The sequence below is a fragment of the Haliotis asinina genome, chromosome 2, assembly GCF_037392515.1.
Source record: "Haliotis asinina isolate JCU_RB_2024 chromosome 2, JCU_Hal_asi_v2, whole genome shotgun sequence".
NCBI lineage: Eukaryota > Metazoa > Mollusca > Gastropoda > Lepetellida > Haliotidae > Haliotis > Haliotis asinina.
Window position 1 is genome coordinate 38856105 of NC_090281.1, and position 24297 is coordinate 38880401.

Here is a 24297-nt window from a genome sequence, read left to right on the forward strand (position 1 = left end):
TGATCGCCCCTTGTAGTTTATATGTAACAATAGTATTTCATCCAAACGTTGTGATAGCTGATTTTACATCTCCTGTATATATTATGACTTATATATTTATTGAATCATGTATTGTTTCAGGGTGATGTTATTAGAAAGAGAATAAATATTCTCACACCCATAACCAGTGCTGGATTCATTAACATCCACTCACAAACCCCCTTACACTACCAACTGCAAACAGGAAACCAAAACATCAGATTCTACCTTAAGATATAATAATCCATTCTCAAGCCTAAGATTTTGCCACTGTCCCCAAGGCATTTTGGCATTTGAACTCCAGTCTATGATTCCTGATTCCTCAGGTTGTTCACAATCTTCTGACATCTATTTTAATGCTGGACTGATGTCTCTATCAGCTACTTGTCAGTCAAACAACTCATCCCTAGTCTACACCGGTTACCAGTTCACACCACTAGGAGCTGCAGAGTCACTGAATAGTCTACAACCTACTCCTGAAACATTAGAACTGATATCAGCAGAACTGCTATCTTCCTCTGAATCTGTATGTATTTCATCAGTCCTGTCTTTAACGTCTACTGAACTGATTGGTTCAAATAACTGAACACGACACTTTACCACTTGCCATTCAACAGCATTAGGCTCCCTAGTAACAACTGGACAATCCTGTTGAATTACATAGGAAATCATGAAAATGACAATCAGTACACTTAGCAAAAGTACATTTGCACTGAGACCTATGCACAGCAAAAATAACTTAGTTTCCGTTTTTGCGGAAACCCAATGAATACTTTGTAATGTAGGTTTTCACTGGGTTTCAGTATATGGAAACACACAATGAGAGTTTCCGTATAGCTTACAAAACTGAACCTAACAAGTCTTAGTTTCCATCATATTTCTGCGACTGAAACTGTCTTTAGAAGTTTCCACTTGGTTTCAGTTCATTGAAACATTCATAGTAAGAAGAACTGGGAAATGTAGGTTTCTGTATCCGGAAACTGAGAAAAAACCCATTTCTGCGTATCTGAACTGACAAACTTATATTGGTGCTGGGCCACTGGGGACTATATTTACATACTGTTGCATTTGCAAAATAGTTTCGAAAGACAAAAATAAAGCAAAAATAATAAGATTTCGAGATTTCCAGAAACCTACATGAAAAATGTCAGATAGGTATGTCAAATCATATAAGTTCATGGAAACTATTGTTGTTAGTTTACGGCAGTTTCCTGTGGCTGAAAGTAACAAGGTTAGTTTCCAGAAATGGAAACTGATAGGAAAGTATCATTGTTAGTTTCCACTGCATAAAACAACTGGGAAAGATCATTGATGGTTTCCATAAGTGAGATCTTGAATGAAACGATTGTAGAAAAATGAATGTGACTCGATATGCATATATCCAGAAACCTACATTAAACTGCCTATGTGCTATGTTCAACTTAGTGATCACAGTGTTTCTGTACGCCAGAATTCAAATAGAGGATATGTCACATAAAATAATATTAACTTCAGGACAAGGGAAACCTAACTGAAAGAATATGGAATCTTAAGATTCTGCTCAGTCTCTTTCAGGTCTTGTTTGGGAAACTTAGGAAAAATCTTAAGCTTAGGAATTACTGAGTAAGGCGCCATTGGGTTTCAGTTTCCATTTGTGATATTTCTCAACATGGTACATACTGATATACAGTCACTGGGAGTGGTCAGGCACATTACATATAACTGTACCAAAAAGAACAATATGTTCGTGAACGTTCTGGGGCAGAATTATATTTTGTACAGCAACATAATACAAGACACAACAAATCTGTTTTAGTGAATTTATAAAGTTTGTTCTAGAGAACATAAAATATAAGTGAATCCTACTTCACACACATTTGCCCAAACTGTAACTTGTTATCTGTCTCACCTAGAAGAACTTCATGGTGAAAAGAAAATTGAAATGCAATGACTTTTTAAAATGGTGTTACAAGAAAAATGAAAACAAAACATAGATATCAAACTTAAGTTAAAACAAGCTAACGCTAACCATTTGGCTATTACCTTGTTCGAGGAATGTACCCATCAATATTCACACAAAAGAGTCCAACGATATGCTATTCACCTGCAGCTGACAAAAGACCTGTTCTGTGTCATGTGCCTTTTTTTAGGTTTGTTTTTCGCATTGGTGTATCTTCTCAACGAGCACCTGACAATTTAGCGGGGGCGTGTTGTGACAAGGTATCAACTGGCTCTTAGCCCCAGCAGCTATTACTGTCTGCAGCTGACAGTGACCTGTGTTTAATGATGTTTTTTTTCATTAAAATTCAAAGGTGTCATGTATCATGTGTGAATAGTATATGCATTGTTTTTTGTGTATTAGAGAAATGGTGATGAAAATGCGAGTATCATGTGTGCCATGAATCATGTTCGTATGCTGTTTTTATAGTATATTTTAAAAGAATCAAGTATCGTGTGAATGTTAAATGCTGTGGTACAATAAATTTGAGAACAGGCTGCACTTAATCCCTTGTTAATCCCCCCTTAGTCAGTTAACTACGGGGTACACACACCCCCTCCCACTTTTGACAAATCCGCTGTGCAAGAAAAAAGTAATAAATCAATTAGATTGTTATCGGTTAATCCTTTCATCCGTGTTTGTTATTTTAACTCAGTTGATAATTCCTTTTGATGCTCCTCCAAAGATTACATAACGCAACATGCAATACATCAGACTTTGCTTTATAACTTTGAATATTTAGTGCAGACATAAGAAATGCTAAATGGGAATCATTGTCTGGCAATTTCGGCATTTCGGTATAGAAAAAGCTTACATTGCTGGAATACTTTATTACAACCAGACTACATCCATCGATACTATTGTTTCATTTATTTAATGCCTGCCAAGGAAGAGAGCTGCCCAGTCCCTGTGTCCGTCACACCGATGGAGCAGGCGCTGCCCACCTAGCAGCCAGACTACGTAACCAGAAGCGCTTGATTAGGAATGAATAAGGACTCGCGAGATGTGATGTCATTGTGAAAACAAACAATAAACTTAAACACATATTGCAGTTATCACTGTTTTTCTAAACCTATGAAGGGTAAGCAGACAAGTGACATGTTTACAATAGAATTTAGATAATAACTAAGTACCCATGAGTCTTTGTTTGTAATGCCGCCATCTTTGTTCAAACGTACCAGAGCGAGATTGGAAAAACTTTGTACTTGTTTTGAAGTATGGTCTGTGAGAGTGAGGTAGTAGAGATTGCAGTCTGTATACTTGCTACAATTTTCTAGAGCAATGGCAATGTATTTCAAGAATTGAAGCTTTGGAACTAAGGATCTGGGAACCTTAGAGCGATCGCAACAGACACCCAAGGGCAGAAAAATTAACGGTGCCCCATCCTTGTCAGGTAAGTTTCAGATGAAATTTTCAGTTTGCATCGAATGAAACGTTATTTTACAGTAACCATTCACTCGCATTTCGACTTCCGTCACGGTGATTGATGTAGGTATTGCATTTTGATGTGAAATGAAAATGTACATGTACGCTGAGTCTGAAATGGTCATAATACTAATATGCAGGAAATCAACAAGTGAAATATTGATGAAATATTTAGTTCATCATAATAGTTGGAAAATACTACCAATCGACATATGTTCATAATCCAAATGTGTGTCTCTTTATGTTTCAGGATGTTGTGAGAAGAATCATGGAAAAGTTCGGACTTATTTAACCTTTAACCTGCTGAATTAATTTCAGCATAAGGCGCTGAGAAGAGGGAGGGTGATTTCAAACAGTTGGTGTTGCAAGTTCTATTTGTGAGATGTCATTATCCTGCACTCCTGTCGAATGGGTTCGACGGCAGCATTGAGAGGATTAAGGTAAAATGACCTTCTCCAACTTTTATTATTGCTCGACATGATAACATATTTAACATACCTGCCATACTTTCAGCACATCCTGCTAAAAGGTTAACGTAATTTCAATGTCTTTGAAACATATATTGCATGGATTATCCTTATCACATCTTTTTCCATATTGTCTTAAAGTAGATAATTTCAAAGTATCCATAAATGTTTTAGTATCAACCATTCTCAAACCCCCTTCTTCATAGTTGTTTTGATTATGTTTTATTTTATCATTATCAATCTAAAACAAATCATTTTTTTCAAGGGAAGTGATATAGCCTGATGGTAGGTTGGGCAAAGAATCGTAAATATTAACCAATTTTATTATTGTTATTTTATCAATAAGTGTTACATTTCTTTTTCTCCAAGACTACTAAGTCTATTAATCTCCTCCAGTCTTTTTCTGCTGTTGTTTACCCACTACCCTTCATGATCTGGTGTAAATTTAATACCTAGTACATCAAATACACCAACTACCCATTCAATTGTCAGATCATTACATATCTTATCAATAGATTTAGCTTTTGATCCAATCCAGGTTGCTTTCGATTTATCTAAATTTTCTAAATTTTCAAACCTGATATTTTGTAAAAAGTTGACTGTAGTAGAATACAATGTCTCGTCAGTCCCATCAAGAAACAGTTCAGTATCATCAGCGTATTGTTCCAGGTTATATTCATTATCATTGATAACGTTAGCTTTGATGTTTTCATTATTTCTTATGATGCAACCATAATATCTAGTAGAATTGATGTAGCACACTAATTTGCCACTATCACTATCTAATTTGCAGATTTGCGTGGTGCATAATAGAAAACTTATGTTACCCTTTTAGTAATGCATATACCATAGTTACTTATTATTTTGTTTGATACATGGTGAATATGATAATAATGAAAATAAGGGTTGTGTGATTGTAATAATATATTATTTGAAAAATCAAAATGAACGCATATGCTTTTCTTAACAGAAACCTTCAGGGGAATATGGAGGAGCAAGAGTCGACCATCGACATGACAGAAGGCAGGAAAGAATGGAAATCATACGGGAGATGCTAAAACAAAAGAAAGAATCTGTAAGTTCCTGATACTGGACAACTTAATACCACTCGTACCAGTTTATATACACTACCTGACACCAGGGTTTCAAACACCCATTTTTCTGGCATTTGTGCTGCGTAATGTCACATCACAACATAACTGCAATAACATAACTTTTCTTATCTCAAGTCATTACCCATCATCGTAATGTGTCACTATCTAATTAGACCAAGCACCGCTCCCTAGAATATACGATGGACATAACTTATGCATCAGTTGTATTTTGTTTTCAGAAACTCCAACAGCGCATGAAGAATCTAGCTACCAACTGGACTGAGAAAGGAAACAGGAGGTGGCTGTAGTCATAACCCCAGAATCGCCTGTGGAGTTTGACAAAGAGGATTGTAACCTTGTCTTCTCTGTAGAGTTTCATGGGAAAAGCGAGGAGTTGCTACACTGTAAGACTTTACTAGACAATGAACGAATAGCTCCAGCGTGTTCCAGAGCCAGGGCAAAAATGAAGACCTTGCAATGCAACAAGATGCATTCAGTCCCTGCCACCTAAAGATCTTCCAGCCTGATCATTGAGAATATGATTCAGGATAGTTAAGGATAGTGTGTTCACTATGTTTAGGAAAGCAACAACTTAAGATTCTGTTTCTGAGTCATCATTCCATCACACATTCCAAACATGTAGGTTTTGAAAACACTTAACCTTGTTCCTAGGAAAATGATAAATAATAACTAAAAATATGCATGTGTGTAAGTGGTTTATGTGCTTGTGAGTGGGCAAGTCATTCCTCTCTGAATAAAGAGAAATCTGCTCACAGGATTTTTTTATTTGTGACACTGTATATTTGCAACACTGAAACACAGACACACTATGAGGACAATGTGATGTAAATATAGGTGGTATTGTTTTTGTTATGTGTGTGTATTCCTACATGTTAATGCTATTGAGCAAATTTTGATGATAGTTTCTAAATCAATGTTTATGATGAATAAAGAGAAACCAACTGACTGACTGCTTTTTATTTTATGTCCAGGTGGTGTTGAGATAACTGAAGTGAATATGTATTTGAATGTATTATGTCATATAATTTACACAATCATCGATCATGTGGACATATGGTAATCACTGCATGCTAATAACCAATTATAAAACCAAATATAGCCACACAAATTCTGATTTACTGAAACCTACGGAATATGATTAATGTATTTAATAGATACGGAAATCAGTGGGAAACCTAATTGAATTAAGTAACTGAAACTATCTGAAAGTAGAGTATAGTGGAAAACATATGGAACCTCTCTGGAATGAAGATAACAAAAACCCAGTGGAAACTTACCGGAATTTGGGTACCGGAAACTCACTGGATCCCTACTGGAATCTGGGTAACGGAAACTCACCGGATTATGGGTAACTTGTGAGTTTCCATTTACCGGAAACTTGATGGAAACGTAAAGAGCAATAATTGCATTGTGTCTGTCCCAGTGTACGTCTTGCATTTGAAACAACCTTTTCATCTCCTTCCTGAGATAACACTGTGCCTATATCAAGCACATAAAGTGTGGAGGAAAAGCAAGTACTGGAGCAGTTATTAGACATCGTTTTAACTGATCAAATGACTTCTGACAATCCTTTGTTCATTCAAATGGAATACCCTTTCAAGTAAGTCACATCATTGGTGTTGCAACCTCTCACAAGACCCAGAAAACTGCGAACATTTACAACGAGTTTCCAGTTCAGGCCACCTTTTGACAGTTTCTACTTTATCTGGACTACACCTAAGACCACTGGCTGAAACCATGTGCCCTAGATAAGCAACTTCATTTTGGAAAAGTCCATATTAATTTGGTTTGAGTTTCAAATTAGCTTGGTATAACTGAATGAAGATCAACCATTGTTTAATGTGGGTTGAAAATGTGACCCCAAAACGATAACATCGTCAAGCTAACACTTTAGCTTTCCCAATACTCAGTCCATCAATCTTTGAAAAGTAGCTGGAGCATCAGTACGACCAAACAGCATGACAATGAACTGATGGAGTACTTCATGAGGAACAAAAGCAGTTTTATGTTTGTCTCTTGGATCCATTTTCACTTAGCAATAGCTGTTGGCTAAATCCGGGGTAGTAGATCATTGACAACCACCCAAAGCTTCCACAGTTTCCTTGATCCTCAGCAAAGTATAGCATCCTCCAAGGTTTTCTAAAGTCAAAGCGAAATCTGAAGGATCTGTTGCGCTTGGTTACTAAGTAAACAGGACCACACCAAGGGCTACTACTTGGTTCAATAATGTTTTGTTGTAACATCTTGTCAATTTCATTTTCCACTCACTGATTCTTAGCCAAAGGGATCCTCCTAGCTAGTAGTTTGATAGGAGTTGAGTTGCATCACCAGTATTGATAGTGTGAGTAATCTCATCTGTCTGTCTTAACAATCTTCACCCACAAAAACATCCTGAAATTTTCCCACCAAATCGGAAACAGATTGCTTTGAGTTTCTGAAATATCAGAGGAATATCGATCAACTAGTGACTGCAAGTGATTCATTAAGTCCAAACTTTGTGTATGTATGGTAACATCATCACAAGCTACTACCTGATCTACTTTGCTGACTGTACCCAGTATGGATGAACTGTTTAAAGATACTTTTTTGCTGTTCAGGTTCAGCATGGAAACAACTACAACATCCTTATCAGGCTGGACAAGACTTCTAGCCACAAAAATTCCTTTGCTTCTCCAATATTTATTTGGTTCAATCAACCCCGAATCAGCACCAAATGAACCATCAACTGTACATGAGATAAATTTCTCAGAATTCTGTTGAACTACAACTACTTGTGTTCAGTTTGTACAAATTTGAGTTTAGATCTAGATGTAAACAGTGCCTGTCATCTCACATGCATCTCACCATCACAGTCCTCCAGGAAATCCATGCCAAAAATACTACCCATAGTACCCAAGTCACACTTTCAACACAAAACTCAAAACAAGCAGAATCATGGACAACTATCAGCATACCATTGGCCACAAAGAAATCTTTGTGAACTTCCTTCAAACTTATGTGCTGTAAACCCAGCTTAAGAACATCATCTTGTGAAATAATTGAGACTGGAGACTCTGTATCGAACAACATTCTTGAAGAATTCCTGTTCACCACAACATCTATATAAAAACTCTTCTGAGGTTTCAAAGACCATAAAACAATTTGTTTCTGTGAGACTGATTCACTGTAACGAGTTGACAAAGATGACTTCATCGGCTTCCCTTCACCAGTTAAAAACAACTTTTCCTCTAACCCATCACCATTGAATACAAATTGCTTCACCAAGGGATCAACACTATTCTCTATCAACAAAGGTAACTCTACCTGCACTCCAATATCAACAGTAAAACCAGTTTTTCCCACTGAAACTACATCTTTATCTGGCCTACAATTTTGCCCAACATTGGCTCAGATCTCGGCCTCAGTCCCAGCCTTAACTAGCTTCCCATATCAGTTTTCTTGACATCTCACTGAACAAGAAAACCCAATTTTGACACCTATCGCAAAATGACCTGGCTGATTGCAGACATAGGCCTGGCACTTCTTAGGCTACGTTTAAACTTTTAACTCATTTAAACTCATCTATTAATTTTGTGACTGCCCCAAGTGTCAGCCCACCTAGTTGCCTAGATTGCTTCACTCCAGCCACCATCTTTCAGGTTTCTTTCTCCTGCTACCATCCACAGCTTCAGTATTATGAAAGTAGGGGTTCCATTACAGCTACCTTAGCAGCTTACTTTGGTTTAATTCAGACTCCATCCCCAGTCAAGAAAAGTGTGAGGGTTTGTCATGAGCCTTGAATGAGCATGCTATCTAGACCAGTTAAAACCAGTTTTATCTGGGATTCGAATGCTAAAACTCTGGATCTGAGGTCTGGCACATTCCCTTTACATCAGCTGTCTTGCTCTATTGGTGGGTGTTAATTCAAGCTATACATAGCTCATGTAAGCCACATTTTTGTGATTTTGCACAAACGCTGTTGTTATCACTGCGCCTCAGGGAAACTAACTCTGGTTGCTCACTTAAATTTATTCTCAGTCAGTTGGGCGGACCTACATTGGCACACGGCAATATAACACAATAAAAACAAATCTCATACACAAGTCAAAATCAAATAAATGACACAGATATTCTGTCAATACATGTTTAAACATATTTGCATCAGGTTAGGCACACAATTTCAAGTGACAACAAACGTAGTTGTTATGGGGTTACAGGCTCATTACATGACATTCAACAATACAAAACTTCCCTGCAAAATTTATACACAGGAATTAGCTCCAACAAGCATGTCACGTGATGACGGGTACACAGCCACAACAGCCCTCGCTAGCAAAACATTTCTCAAACAAGCAGAAAACAGTGACACATCTCAGGTTCCGACTCTCACCATGTGTTTAACAGATGATCAAAGCAGTCCCCACAAGTTAGTACATACTAAACTGGTTTAACAAACAAACCATTACAAGTCAACCATTACGCTCATGCTTGGTGAGAACTCTCCCATGTACACATTTTTCTACCAGAACAACTATGTTCGGGCAAATGTTCTTGTCGAAATTTACATTACACTCGTGCATTTTTTCATGCTTATGTAACTGATTCTAAATTAGTCAACTGCAGCTTCTACACAGATTTTAAACCTCTATCAGTGAATTTATCGTGATCAGTGTGGTCTAGATCACCTAAGATCATCATGTTTGTATTTAATTTACCATTACTTGAGCTGAAAAGCCACCAAACTTGCGCGAGGCAAGCCATCCAATAACACTCGCTACAGACTGGTTCCCTGAAACCGAACAGTGATCGTTTTAAAACAGGTTTCCGACATCCTTTGCTCTACTGTAGCTAGTATAGATGGAGATGAGCTCAAGAGGCATGAGCGGTTGTTATAAAACTGGTTTCAGACTTTCTTTGCGCTACTACTAACAGAGCACAGCTTAGGAGGATGATGCAATCTCAGGACCTCTGTTGCTCAGTCAATTGACTGCTGGGGTACAACCAAGGTGCAGAGCTGTGCAGCTCGGCACTGTGGGTTCGAAGCTTTCTGTTCTAAAAAACAGCGTTCCCAGGGAGAGCACAGTCGATCACAATCCCACAGGAGAAATACCAGCACATCACCACCAACATTTTTTTCAGGTTATGTTGACATCTACAAAGCAGTTGAATCTTTTAGGAGATCTTTATTCTTGGTCGGCAAGGCTTGAATAATTTGTTGTAGGCCAAATTCAATGCGCATTTTGTTTCTCACGTTTGCCAATGATGGTTTTCTGAGATTTGGTTCGAATCTCTTCCTTCATGCGGTGGTACTTGTGGAGTTCGGCTAAAATCAGACAAAACTCTTCCTCTGTCCGTGAGAATCATGTTCAGATTGACTTCAGACAGCACTTGGATCTGGTCATGTTTTAAGGCTTTCCATTGCAGCCGATGCGAAACAACTTTAAGCACGACTCCTGCCAGTCCTAGGGCCCCTTTCTAAGAGGAAGGATGGCATTCAATACAGAGTATGTTTAACCCTATAAGAACTGTCACAACTTCTCAGGTGGCACCTCCAAGAAAGTGGTTGAAAATAAGGGTGGAAGCTTGAATCATACTGATCCATGAAGTCGGGGCTAGTCTAGTCAAGAATGCAGATTCATTTTCCGAAGGAATGACCAACATACTACCCGATTGGTCTGGTAATGGTGATACATACACCGTTTTTTCAACCACTGGAGTCAAACTCTTCAGCAAAAACCCATTGTTTTTCAGTTCAATGTGATTACCATACTTATCCATGATGAGATAGGGGTAGATCTGTTCCATATGATTAATCTAGTGCAATTGAGTGAGTGACTGAGTGAGTGACTGAGTGAGTTTAGTTTTATGCCACTTTTGGCAATATTCCAGAAATATCACGGTGGGGGACACCACAAAATGGGCTTCACACATTGTACCCATGGGGGGAATCAAACGCGGGTCTGCGGCGTGATGAGCGAACACTTTAACCACTAGGCTATCCCACCGCCCCTAGTGCAATTGAGATTCAATGATGACGTCTTAGCCCTGGTACACATTATTTTGTGAGTGCAGGACGTACAAGGCATTTTCTCCTCCGGGTTGTTCAAATCCTTGCAGGTCCCCGAGATTGGAGAATACCATGCTGGCTTGTGAAGTCATGTCAGCAATGGCACTCATGGTTTAAAGTATTAGGGAATAATAATAATTTTTATTTGGTTTTCCAGTAATTTTTATGGCCTGCACTTCAACCCCATCAGATGTTGTTGGGTAGGAATATTTTCATGAACAATACAGTGTCTTTCACTGTGACGTTGACTCCCTGAGACACCGACTCACACGTATACAAAGCAAACGTGGTAATGGTGTTCCTGGGATCCACTTGAGTTTGATACCTTTCACGGTTTCGATGTTGTTACCAACCTGTGACTCGGCGAGGTAGGCTTGGATGATCAGTGTGGATTCCACCGGCAGATTTTGCAGGATGTTGACCATGCTGTCAAATTCCAATACTTGCTGCAACGTCGTCTCCGACGTGCTTGATGTGAGCTATTTGACTCGACAGTGTGCTGATGACAATGCTGCGTCTTTGTGTCATGTGTCATCTGTGAAGACAAAAGTGTGTGGCATGTTTTGAGCGATGCCCGTCTTTCCGATGCTGTCCAGGTCAAACCGTTTACCACTGAAGGCCTAAACCATCACCTATTTGTTATTGGCATTGCGAATGATATTATACTGCGTGTTTTTTAAGAGACCTCCAGTCTCAACATCGTCTAAATCTCCTCGGTTACAACCCCCACCACCGCTCACTTCAACACATTTGCAAATGTTGTTTTTGAGTAGCAGGGAAGACAGTTTGCCCTTGATGCCACATTTGTCAAAGCAGTGCATGTCCCCGAGGTCAGAGATCGCAAACTTGGTGCATTTACTCAGTCGCATGCCCATTCCCAGACCCGAAGCTCGAGTTATTGTTGTTGTTGGACGTGCAACGAGAGGCTGAGGAATACCATATGAACAGAATTATATTTTGTATCTAAAACTGATAGTTACAATTCAATGATGTTGCCTCACATTAATGTACAGTATTGCAAAAACAAAAATGATTCGGTTCTGCCATTGTAATTATCAATCGCAGCTGTGGAACTGTTCGTGATTCTAGGGAGCATGATGTACATATTGAAATAATATATATGTATGTAATTATAATTTTCAACATAAAGGTCACTGCTGATGATTTCACACACATGAAAATCATGGTGGATGCAAAGCATGGGTCCCACTTTTAAGCTTGCTTTTTCAATGTCTGAAAAGTACAGGCTTACGGTCACAAATGTAAAAGCAGTACACATTTGGTTTAACAATCCGATGCAGTTCTGGCAGAATCAATTTAAATTTGCTATGTGGTGTGCATCAACGGGGTGTGGTGTGTCGCTGAAAAACACATAATTATTCACTGCGGCAATCCATGTTTTATATTCACATGTACTACCAGATCAGATGCATTTTGAAAGAAATCAGTGCCCCACTTCCACAGGATGAGGCAAAGAAAAAACTGTGTGATTGATGGGCATAGAAACGGATTTGCGATTTCAAGCCTCTGAAGTCAGAGCCGTCACCACCTGATGGGGTTGGTGGTTTTAGTGTTGCTTCATGATGCTGTGGTTCAACATACTTTTTATCTCGTTGCAAACCATCATGATAATCGTTGATGGTCTGCTTTAGAGTTGATCGCTCATGATCATCAACACCATCGAGCATGGGCTCTTCATCGCCCCACAAATCGTCCATTTTCATATCATCGTAACTGCCCAAACCACTTTCTGCCATGATGAATTTATCTGTTAAACATATATGGTATATTTTTAATAGAAAAAATGACATCACAAGTGAATGGGAAAACAGCAAGCATTCCACTTGACAACGAGTTTCTGGAGGGTCACATGCTATACTGAGCCGCGCTGGGCAATCGGCTGGAGCATGAACTCATGTTTAGCGATTATAGACAGGTGATTATGAGAGTATTAGCTACACCATCCACATTATTTCGTTGGAGTTCGATAAGGTCACAAGCCTGGAATTGGCCCGTCAGATTTGCAATCAGTATTTGGGCATGTTAGCCATCTTCTATGATCGCAGGCTGCATCACAGGAAGCTCGTTGCCAACATGAGCAACACATTGTGGAATGTCAATCTGAATGTCCCTGCAAGTTCAAGGCAGGGCATTTTGATCTTCCAAAAGGAAGAAGTTCAACCACTTCAAAGGGTCAATGAAAAGTATTGGAACTCGGAGATTAGCAACGTTGAGGTGATCATCAAGCATGTGTCCAACCAGCTGTTCAGACAAGGCATATGAGCCTACCATCAGAGGGATGAGGTTAAAAAAATTACCGGCGATTACGCACCCACCAGAAATCAAGGTGATTGTCAAGGACGACCAAGTACATGCTGTGGCTGAACATGCTATCCAGGGTTTGAAATCTACGCAATTGTGCAATTGGATGCTATTTAAAGTATTGTCCAATCAGAGACGTGATTTTCAAGAAACACACCCCACCAACCCCACCCTAAAATGTTATTGAAAACCACAATTCTTGGCTACATCAGAGTTGTTTAAGAGCAAAGCAAGGATGTTTTGAAGAAATAATCAAACAAATTGAATAAACTGAAGAATGTAATCTACAACAGTACTCATTAAAGTTTTTAGACGTACTTTATAAGTTACTATTTTCATCTTCATTGTGCGATCAGGTAAAATAATTCAAGTGACATCTCGTCTTTTTCGGTCATCTTGAACTTGATGCTCAGACATGAATTTTAATGCTAAAATATATACAGTCAGGCCGCATTAATTCGGACACTTCTGTTTTTCATAAAAAACGTTCAGATAGTGAAACGTATGGACTACTGAAAAGAATTATCTGATTATCTGAACCTTTTTGATGTACCGCCGGAGTAATGAAGCAAAACTGTGTTACTGCTAATTAACGTCCGGATATGGAGAATGAAGCACCAGATTATTGAATCAACAGGTAATGAGTTTACATAGTAAATGAGATTGGTTACAGCTTAGTGTTCGGATATCGCGGGAATCGGATTGTTGGGGTCCGGACTAACGCGGCCTGAATGTACATAAAACTTCATTGCCATAGGTCATAATTTAATACAATACATGCACTTAGTTCCATAACAAGGACAGTATCCATGGCTGTAATATGAGGTGCTGCCTTAGGGGTCACGTGCCGGATTTTGACCAATCACGATCCTTATAGCAGTCTGTGATGAATAAGCCTCATTAGAAACCAATTGTTATCCAATGAAATCACTCCTTACAAGTAGGAAAATACTCTTGGCAAGGGTTTAGCGACATTGTTGACGTTCAGAGCTTTCAAAGGATACCTGTCTTCAAACCATGGGTAAGTATCTGAGAGGCTGGAAAATGGTCAATTCCAATATCGACTCTGATTCACTCTAGTCCTTCATCGATAGTAAACTTCACAAAGAGTTGAACAATTTGAAAAGTGTTAAATACCAACTGACGATGAAAATGACACTCGAAAAAATGCAGACAAGCGAAAGCACCAGTCCTTTGTGCATTATTTCTGAGGCAAGCAAGAAGTCCTCACTCACACAGAATCCACCATCGATGCGTTACAAAAAAAGCAAGACTCACTGAAGAAATATACCAACAGGGGCTCAGGGTATGTGGTATACAACATCAACACCATTTATCTCGACATACCAAATTACCAACCACTCATGATCAGTGGTGGATCCTGGCTCTAGCTCCTCATGCCAAAGCATTTTTGGGATGAAAAGGCCCTCGTAAACTCCGAAACCAAAGCGATGTTAATCATTACTGCACGGTGGTGGTGGTCACACTGCTGCTACGCACGAACCAACTGGTAATCCTTGTGGCCGTTGCAGCTATCTATCGAAGCATACAGGTTCGACTTCACAGGTGTTGAGCGCCTAACACCCTTCTCCATCTGGACGTGATTTGAAAAACTAAATCCTTTAGCGGGTGTCAACGTGTTCTGTCACAAAGGCAACAAAACCATCGTGCGCACCAAATCAGCTCCAGGTTTGGACATAGAATCAACATATTTCTGATCAAGAAAGAAGATCAGTATCATTACATGGTGGTTAAAAGTTTGAGCCAGTAGTTGTACAGCCAGTCGTTGCAGAAAGAAAAGAAACATTTCTGAGAACAGTGCCTACATGTATTCATGCAAGCCGACCTACTGGAATCACACAGGGAGGATTACCTAGGCATGGAAGAGACGGCGATCCAAATCGACATGCCTCGAGAATATCAAAACATCTTGACATTCATCAATCACAAACATCAAAAACCCATGCCTAACGTCATCTACGTGGACTTCGAATCCATTATAAAAACGTCGACACCGTCGCTCCGTCCTCAGACAAAAGTTACACACACAAAACGCAGGAACACTGAACTTGCAGTTTCGGGTGTGTGGTCGTTCGGTGCGACAGGGATATGGACACACTCCCATCATCTATCGAGGTCCCAACACAGCTAACATGTTTCTTGCGTCGTTGCTACGTGAAAAGAGAACCATCAGGGAAGCGGTGTCAGATCCCATTCCCATGGATATGATTCCAGAGGATTATCTGTTGCCAACCCCTGAAAGAGTATGTCATTCAGGAACACTGTCACATCACCAGCCACTACCATGGCACCGCCCACAATGCATGCAACATGAAATGGAGAATCAATCCAGAAACCATCCTCATCGAAGTGGTGTTTTACAATTTGAGAGGGTGCAATGCTCACTTGATCATGCAGGCCATGTCGTAGGTCAACATCAATATCAAACAATAGTGTTCATGTATCATGGAGAAGGTTTAGTACAGGCCACTGGAAAGGTGTGTATCATGGAGAAGGTTTAGTACAGGCCACTGGAAAGGTGTGGGCGCCATACCAAAGCTCGCCAAAGCTTGGCTCAAACAACAAGCCATTTGGGAAGTCTACCTGCTGGCTTCCCGATACATCCCAAGAAGGAAGTTCGACACTGCCATACCCAATCGCACCGCTCCTGTTTCTCTCACACGACAGGGTGAGAAACAAAACACACAGGTACGCCCTGACCATTGTGGACGTGGCCAGTTGCTAAAAGGAAGTGGAACCATTAACAAGCAATGATTCAAGTCAAGTTGGTCATGCCTTAGAACATATCTACATACAAATACAGTCACTTGACCTGTGCTCTGTTGTTCAAAACAACCTTATCTCTAAGGTCAACCTTATCTCTAAGATTTCAACCTTAGACCTTTACTAAGGTTAGCCTCCCGTTGCACGAAAAAACCTCAGCTAAGGTTAACCTTAAGTTACGGTTGATAACTAAGGTTGGTTCGACCCAACCTTAGCGTCTCTAAGGTTGGAAAGGGAATATGGCGGCTGCTTTTATTTTGAGGAAGCAGAGAGTGTACAGAAATGGGAATGTCAAAAATAGCATATTAATGATCACTGATATCAAGTTTTCATGAAAACCAGTTATGATAATTCTGAAACGTCGCCGATGAACCAAGGATTGGTTGGGATGTTTTCGAAAAAACACTTAGTACTCTTTCCGCCATATTGGATAGTGTTTACAAAATCACGTTTCGACAAGGCCGATATTGAGAGGCCTATTATATCACGTATACTTCATAGTCTGCTGTGACAAATGCATCATTGAATTCTCCACACATCATAGAATAAAATTACAAATGTCACCAACACCAACTGTCTACATAAAACGAACGGGAACGAATGCGTTGCTCGAAAGACTGTGCGTTTAAAATGTAAACAAAGAAAAAATCCGATTTTATACTACGTGGCATTTTTGGAAATTTTCCAGCATCCAGCGTGTAATCATTGCTTACAATGGTTAAGTACCCCTAGAATATTAAGTTGAAGAGTCTCGCAGCAAGAAATAGCAACTTAAAAAATATACAATGCAATCATTTAATGATTCATTGGCAACTGTCAAAGTTTCCGTGCAACGTGACGCCATGACTGACGTAAAACCAAGCAGAACGACAACGGTACTTATTGGCATTTCTGGCTTCTCCCGTTATTTACATTGAAAATGGTAAAAACATATAACAAAACACAGATACTCAGAATAATTCTGATTACTTACATCTCATATTTATGTTCAAAAGATCCCTGAATCAAGGCAAGAGTCCTCGCAAAATCCGATGTACCCTTGTCAGCAAAGCCGCCATTTTGAAAGAAATCGGTCATGGGTAGTGATGTCACACGTCAACATTGTTGCACATATTAGGCAATTTCTTTGAGGTGAAGGTCGGTTGAACAAGAGTAAACACAATGTTCATATCATTCCGATTGCACTTTCAGTATTGTGATGTATATTTTGCGTATTTTGACCAGGTGCCTGTTTGTCAAAAACGTTCTGAAACATATTTTGATAGCAACTAGGATATCTAACTCAATATTTATACGAAAACTGCTTAAGAATATATAACAGGTCATGTCTTAATTTGGACACACCTTACGTACACAATCTAATAGTTCTCTCTTTTTATCTTTCATTACATACCTATGAAGAGAAATAACATAATCATAAATGTTTATATCCTAAATGAATAATCATTTACGCTAAATTGATGCCAGGCAGGTGCACGTGTTGCTCACAATAAGATACGTGGTAAAACCGTCTAATTGTTGGTATATTCAGGACACTATTTCGTTTTGTCTAAAGTGTGTTGAATTCTGGCATAGTAGCCGAGACCTTTGACATAGTCTATGGAAATTAGGTGAGATATATACAGCAAAGCAGTGTCGTCTTTTTCCGACGTCACAAAATGTACAAAACATGCCATGACGTCAACTAAAATGTTGCATTATATAATTATATAATGTCATTACATGTGAAGATGTGTCTGTTACTCCGTTAGTAGTGATGTAAAATTAATCAAAACACATCTACACAAACAGAATTTGGGAATCGAAGAACTAAATTATGTATTACCATCCAAATCGATTTCTCATGTAGTACATTGGTATCTTTCCTTACAAACTGTGAAACTACCAAAACGTCTCCGCTCACATTGGGGAACTTTGTATTGGAATAGGTTTGTTCACTGTGTACAAAACATTACGAAAATATACAGTCCGTATTCACAGCAAATTCTCTCCATGTGGTCTTAGTTACACTGACCTGATGTAAAGCATAGCAGGGTTATGTCCCCTTATCTTTATGCGTGCATCATCTCCCTGTATACGTCATAGAGGAGAATCCATTTTTGACATTTATTGCGGGTCATTTTTAATATTGAGCGTATAACGTTGTGCATTAACACATAAATCCATTTCATATACACTAGGCTGTATTTTCTTCCCTCACACTTTTCGTAAAGATGATAAATTTAAAAAATCGTAGCAGAGTGCTTTTATTGGTACACGATAAAAACGGAGAAATTTAATGATTTTTAACACACACAAAAGTTTTGGACAACATTTAGCAGTATCTATTTTTCAAATCCCTGAGGTTGTCGCAGTTATATTTATACCAACGGATGGGAAATTAAATATTCTACATTTCTGTTTAATTTTATAGCCGTACACAGATCCAGGACCACGCTAGCGCAATTCTCGCACAACGTTCACTTTTCAAACATTATGAAAATGTGCGCCTGAAAAAGAAAATCGGCATCCACAGGTTAAGGTTACGGCTAAGGTTGGAGCCCAAGTTAAGGTTGCCCTAAGGTTGTTTTGTGCAACAGGCGTATCTTTTTCTTAGGGTGATTGTAACTCTAACCTTAGTGCTTAAGGTTGATCTTAGCTAAGGTTGTTTTGAACAACGGGGCACTGGCCAATGAAATTCTTTGCCAATTCTGGATGCAAGCCCAGGTGAGAGGAGGCATGGCCAGAGCCCACTGAAGTTGCCGAGCATGTGTTTGGGCATCAATATGCCCTAGAGATGGTCAATCCTGAAATACAAACAACAGAATGGGTGGCACACTTACCACACATGGCATCGGCAATCAACAACGAAGTCACTTGACTCCTCAATAAACGACATGTTAAAGCCATTCAGACAACCAAATCGGCTGCACTAGCGTGTCACGGCATCAAAGAGAAAAAACTACCAGACTGTATCACCGTGAGGTATCTGTACCAGCCTGGTGAACTCAAAGGAGGGAATAAACGTCACACAACAGACCATGGTCCATGAAAACATACCACGTTGACCGAGTGGACATCAAAGACGCTGAGCAGAGTTTGTATTACTTGAAAGACGGACTTGGAAGGGGATTCATCCAAAAGGAGTTACAAATCATCCCTCATGTATTGCCCTCTTTCTTTTTAAGATTCATCTCTGTCTCTTATTATCGACATGTGGAGATTGATCGAGGCATGGCTTTTCAGACACATTAGGGTGGATGTTTATGGACTCGATATTTATGCTGCATTGCATTGAGTCGTCAGTCAAGGGAAATTCACCAGCATGTATGCCTGTATGACCAAGTGGTTACCACGTCTCATGGATATGTTAATCGATTACAGCTTCGAGACCAGAGCATGCAATATCCCATACTTCCTCATCCACTTCGTAGGAGTTCGTGGCAGATCCACTTCAAAGAATTCATGGCAGACGCAGTTGCCAAATATCATGACTGTTTAAACCAAGGATGACCACCCACATGTTCATCTGTTACTCCTTTTTTCAAACCTGGAACAAATTCGGGCACATCCAAGGATGGCTCGAGACACACCCTCGCTCTATTTTGGACTGGGGATGGGGGCTGAAATTAAGCCTAAATAAGCCCCTAAGCTACCTGTAATAGAACACCCACTGTCATACTACTTCCTCGAACTCCATGGCATATGAAATGGAGCTTCCAAGTGTTTGTGGATGTGCACATGTAACATGTTTTCACATGTCAAATTTATGCAGGCCAGTTAAAAAGTGATCAATCAAATGTACCTGTAGTGATGAAAGGGTGCTGGTACGGTAAGCTAAATTTGCTCATCTACAGACTTCAAATCCATAATCCAGTACAGACTCACCATGACCTTTATGACAATGTCGAAATTCACTCTTATAGGCTACATTCCACTCAAAGGGATTGAAACGTTGACTCAAAACATTTTTCACTGCCTGATGGCTGCTGATTTGCCCTAAGGTAAGACCACTCAAATGTTTTTGTGCTGCACCTCTCAAACACATTCAAAGTTTGTTGAGCCTTTTCATATTCCATCCACCCCATCCACAAATGAACAATAAAATCCTGCCAATCAGATGACATTCCATCAAATCTGTCAGGCACAACTTCAGGATGAGATACTAGTAACCTATGCTTTTCAAGTCCCATCATAACATTTCCTGCTGGATTTGGTTGTCTTGAGCAATTTAAACTTCTAGAATCTGAAAAAGCAGAAGGCAACCTATCCTGTACTTATGGTGTAGTGAAATGTAACCAATGATCAGCATTCTGATGTGCACCATAACCTGAGACTAAATACCATCTCCTATTTGAGGAAGAGGTGAATATGGCGTAGAAGTTGGATACATAATTTGCCGAAATGGTGGCAACTCAGATGTCCCTCCAGATCCCCACCGGCACTACCATGAAACTGACCATCAGTCTCAGACAACAAAGAACAATTGAGACCTAAATCTTCAGACATAATTTAGTTGACTAAACCTAGAAAAACTGGATTTGTAACCTTATCCGGATTGCGGCACCAAATCTGTAATAGTCGGCCTAGCATGAGTGTTATAAAACAGATGCTCAGTAACAGCAGAACCATACGGATATATGACAAGTGGTGGTTGGCTACTGCTTTGTGTTGTGTTCTTTTTCCTTTTATAATAGGTCTCTTTGTGTGATCAGTAAACGGGTCTGGAGGTTCTGTAAGAGTGATTCCACTGTCACAACAGAAGGAATAATAAGTTTCCATTCCTGTTTATTAACTCATTAAGCCCTGGAGCCGCTCCACTGCCCAACACCTGGCGCCCCTCGCTGACTGCCTGATTGCTGCGACGAGGCTAATTAGTGCTAATCATGCCTGATTTCCCTGGCAGGCCTCGGATATGACAGGAAACTGTCTAGTCTCACAAACAAGTACTGATTATTTAATTGTGTCGTAAAGATGGAAAAGAGGCCGATGTGAATACATATATTACAGCATTTCATATAATTTATTGTCCCTTATACCCCTTTGCCAGTGTGTTCTGTATTTTTATCAACACCTACGCGGTCTTTGTACGTACGAGATGAACAAATATACAAATTCCTCCTGTGTCTCTCATCGTATTGACTGAATTATAATATATTATTTATAATAGAGTTTAAAAAGAGGGGGGAACTTGCATTATAATCGTCTACATTTTTTGCCAATACATTGCTCGTGCTTACTGACTATTTCAAGGAAAGTATCAAGAGGTGTGTAAGAACATGGAGCATATAGAAACTTATAGTTTGTCACTTTGTTCATCTTAACTTAACGCTGTAAACATACATCACCATTCATACACATACATACTGCATGATACATTTATCATTACTCGATGCTAAAACAAAGCTTCCCGTCATGTGATGGGATAAAACATCACGAATGTAACGCATTATATCTCACTTACTCATTATATTGGCTGATACTTTGACCAATCGTAACGTGAGAACCTGTCACATAGGAAGGGCAAGGTGATGGGGCGTGGCCTAAATTTCTGAAGGGCACGTTTGGTCACTCAGATTGGATACATTGATTTTTTATTGTATTGTTGACCAGTGGATATGTTGTGTTTTGGTTGTATATTCTAACTATCATGTAACAATTTGTGTATTGTCTGATATCGTATCGCTATCAAGGTTCACCAGACTGCACCCATGTGTGCATATACAGTACAGAAATTGAAGCGTACGTAGCACCATCAAGTGGGTTGTCCGACAAAATAACAACACATGTTTATTTTACGCTTGTCCCGGGGCAGTCCGTTCAATAAGGGAGTAGGGGCGTGGCTACGTATAAATTCTACCGGAGACTGTTGTTTCAAGACCAAAAGTAGCGCTAAATAATCATATTACTCTAGTCTGAATGATGATAAGCAAGGGTATCAATACCATGACTAATATGCTATCCTGCTTTTACTGATGATGGATCAACGGAATTAGTTGCTACATGTGATAATTACAGAGAGGTGTCAAGAAACTTTCAATAGCACATAAAGTAAGAGATTATGTAAGTGTGCCTTTCTTCACACATGTTTGGAATCTTTGTATGTAAGACATACTTAAACCAAATGATGTTCAAAACATCTATGTCAATGGCAGTAAAGACGAATTTACGCACATGCAAAATAATCTATGAAAGAAGCATTTTCGCTGATACATTGCTAGTGTATACTGAATATTTTAAGGAAAGTATTAATAAGCTAGTCTTACATATAACAGATTCACAGTTTGTCGCTTTGGTTCATCTAGATTTAACGCAGAAAATATACGTTATCGCACAAACATACATGCATACATATTGTATACTGCTATTCCTTGCACATACATAAGACAAAGGGTCATGGGATGGGCATCATCAAAGTTCCCGAATAGGTCGTTTTGTATCTTAACTGTTCAATATACTCCCTGATTTGTTATCTATGACCAATCGTATCATGAGATACCTGTCACATTGGAAACAACAGTTGATTGGGCGTGGGCTAAATTTCTGAAGAGCACGTTCGGTCACTAGACAGTTTGGATACAGATTGACTATTGGTTAGATCGTTGACCAATCGATATGCTAGATTTCGGTCTTATCAACTCTAGCTATCATGAAAAGTTTGTGTATCGTGAACATACATAATCGTAAGGATGCCTGATATGTACATGTAGAACTAACAAGCAAATTTGACGAGTTTATTTTTCTTTGAAGCGCTCAAAGCGCCACAATCCGATTATTTTTACCCCGGATAACCCAATCCAACCATTGAGTAGAGATAGTATTTATTTGCATATAGTTTGTGCGCACACTACTTGTACGTCAACATAATGGCTTGCTGAACATTTCAATATAATCGGTACATTGTTACGAATAAATATCATAATTCAAGTACAGGTATTATAGAATTAAAAAAAGTAACACGATACTAATTTATTGTGATGTATACACTTGAAGTTGAATCTCCCCAAATATTTATGAAGATGGGCATACTTATATTTGTTTTGAAAACAAACGAGGTTCAGAAGATTGACAATGGGCGTGACTCCACAAAACAGGTTGTCCAGTGATGTAACAGTGCATTAGTTTATTTTACACTTGTCACGGGACAAAACTTTACCTGGACATGCATTCGGCCAGAGGCTGTTATTTTGAGGTTGAAAGAGGTGTTCACATATCTCATTTAGTGTTGTCTGATTGAATGATTATTCGCATCAATTCCCTAACTGATATATTATCCTCCATTTATTGACGATGGATCTGATACACGTGATCATTACACTGGATAAGATAATTACAGAAATCAAATACAAACGTTTCTTACACAATGTTTATGTAAATTACATTGAAAAATCATGTTTCAAATAAGCATGACACATCTTGCACAAAATACCCCAGTTACCTTTGTATGGTTTACATGCACTATATATGTATATTATGAGTAGACGCAAGAGTTATCACTTCATATTCGATTATTGTATCATTGTCAACTTTAAAAATCAATAGTCGCAAATGAATTAGGTCTAAATTAGTAACTTGGTTTATTTCAAATCTACACGAACATGAGTGTAATACAGTATTGCTATTTATGTCTACGATTCATTATATGAACTATTACAACGAATGAATGATTTAATTTAGAGGAAGGTTTTGTAACCTTGTCACCGTTAATTCAATCAATGTGCAAACAGAGTATCTTAGTATTCACTCCCAATGACGAGTAACAAACACGTACCTCCTGTAACAACATCTCATAATCCCTTTTCTCGCAGACATGTGTTCATTTGCCTGTATAAGCCCCCGACATTGCAAGAAATTGTTATCAAAACACATTAATAGTTCTTCTGATTAACACAGAAAGTAACCTCTCTCGTAAGAAAGGCTAATCTTTGATCATTACTGCTAAACTGATTGAAATTATAGGTACAGTACGAATTTAAAATGTAAAACCCCCAATACGCGGCTCTCGCTGAATGAGAGGTGCTTTTCATAACCCCCAATATGCGGCTCTCGCTGAATAAGAGGTGCTTTTTATTACCCCCAATACGCGGCTCTCGCTGTGAGAAACTAATTAATTTGCCGCATATATGCGGCTCTCGGCCTTAATGAGTTAAAAAAATGTATCAA

At 39.0% G+C, this 24297-nt stretch overlaps 1 protein-coding gene and 1 pseudogene across 2 annotated transcripts in view; both read right to left on the bottom strand.

The window, feature by feature from the left end:
• The window catches only part of LOC137273700 (acyl-CoA-binding domain-containing protein 6-like), a 211338-nt gene that overhangs the window by 152114 nt on the left and 34927 nt on the right, over positions 1–24297 (bottom strand). The gene's annotated exons all lie outside the window — the stretch shown is intronic.
• LOC137274206 (uncharacterized) lies at positions 19811–20327 on the bottom strand (annotated as a pseudogene).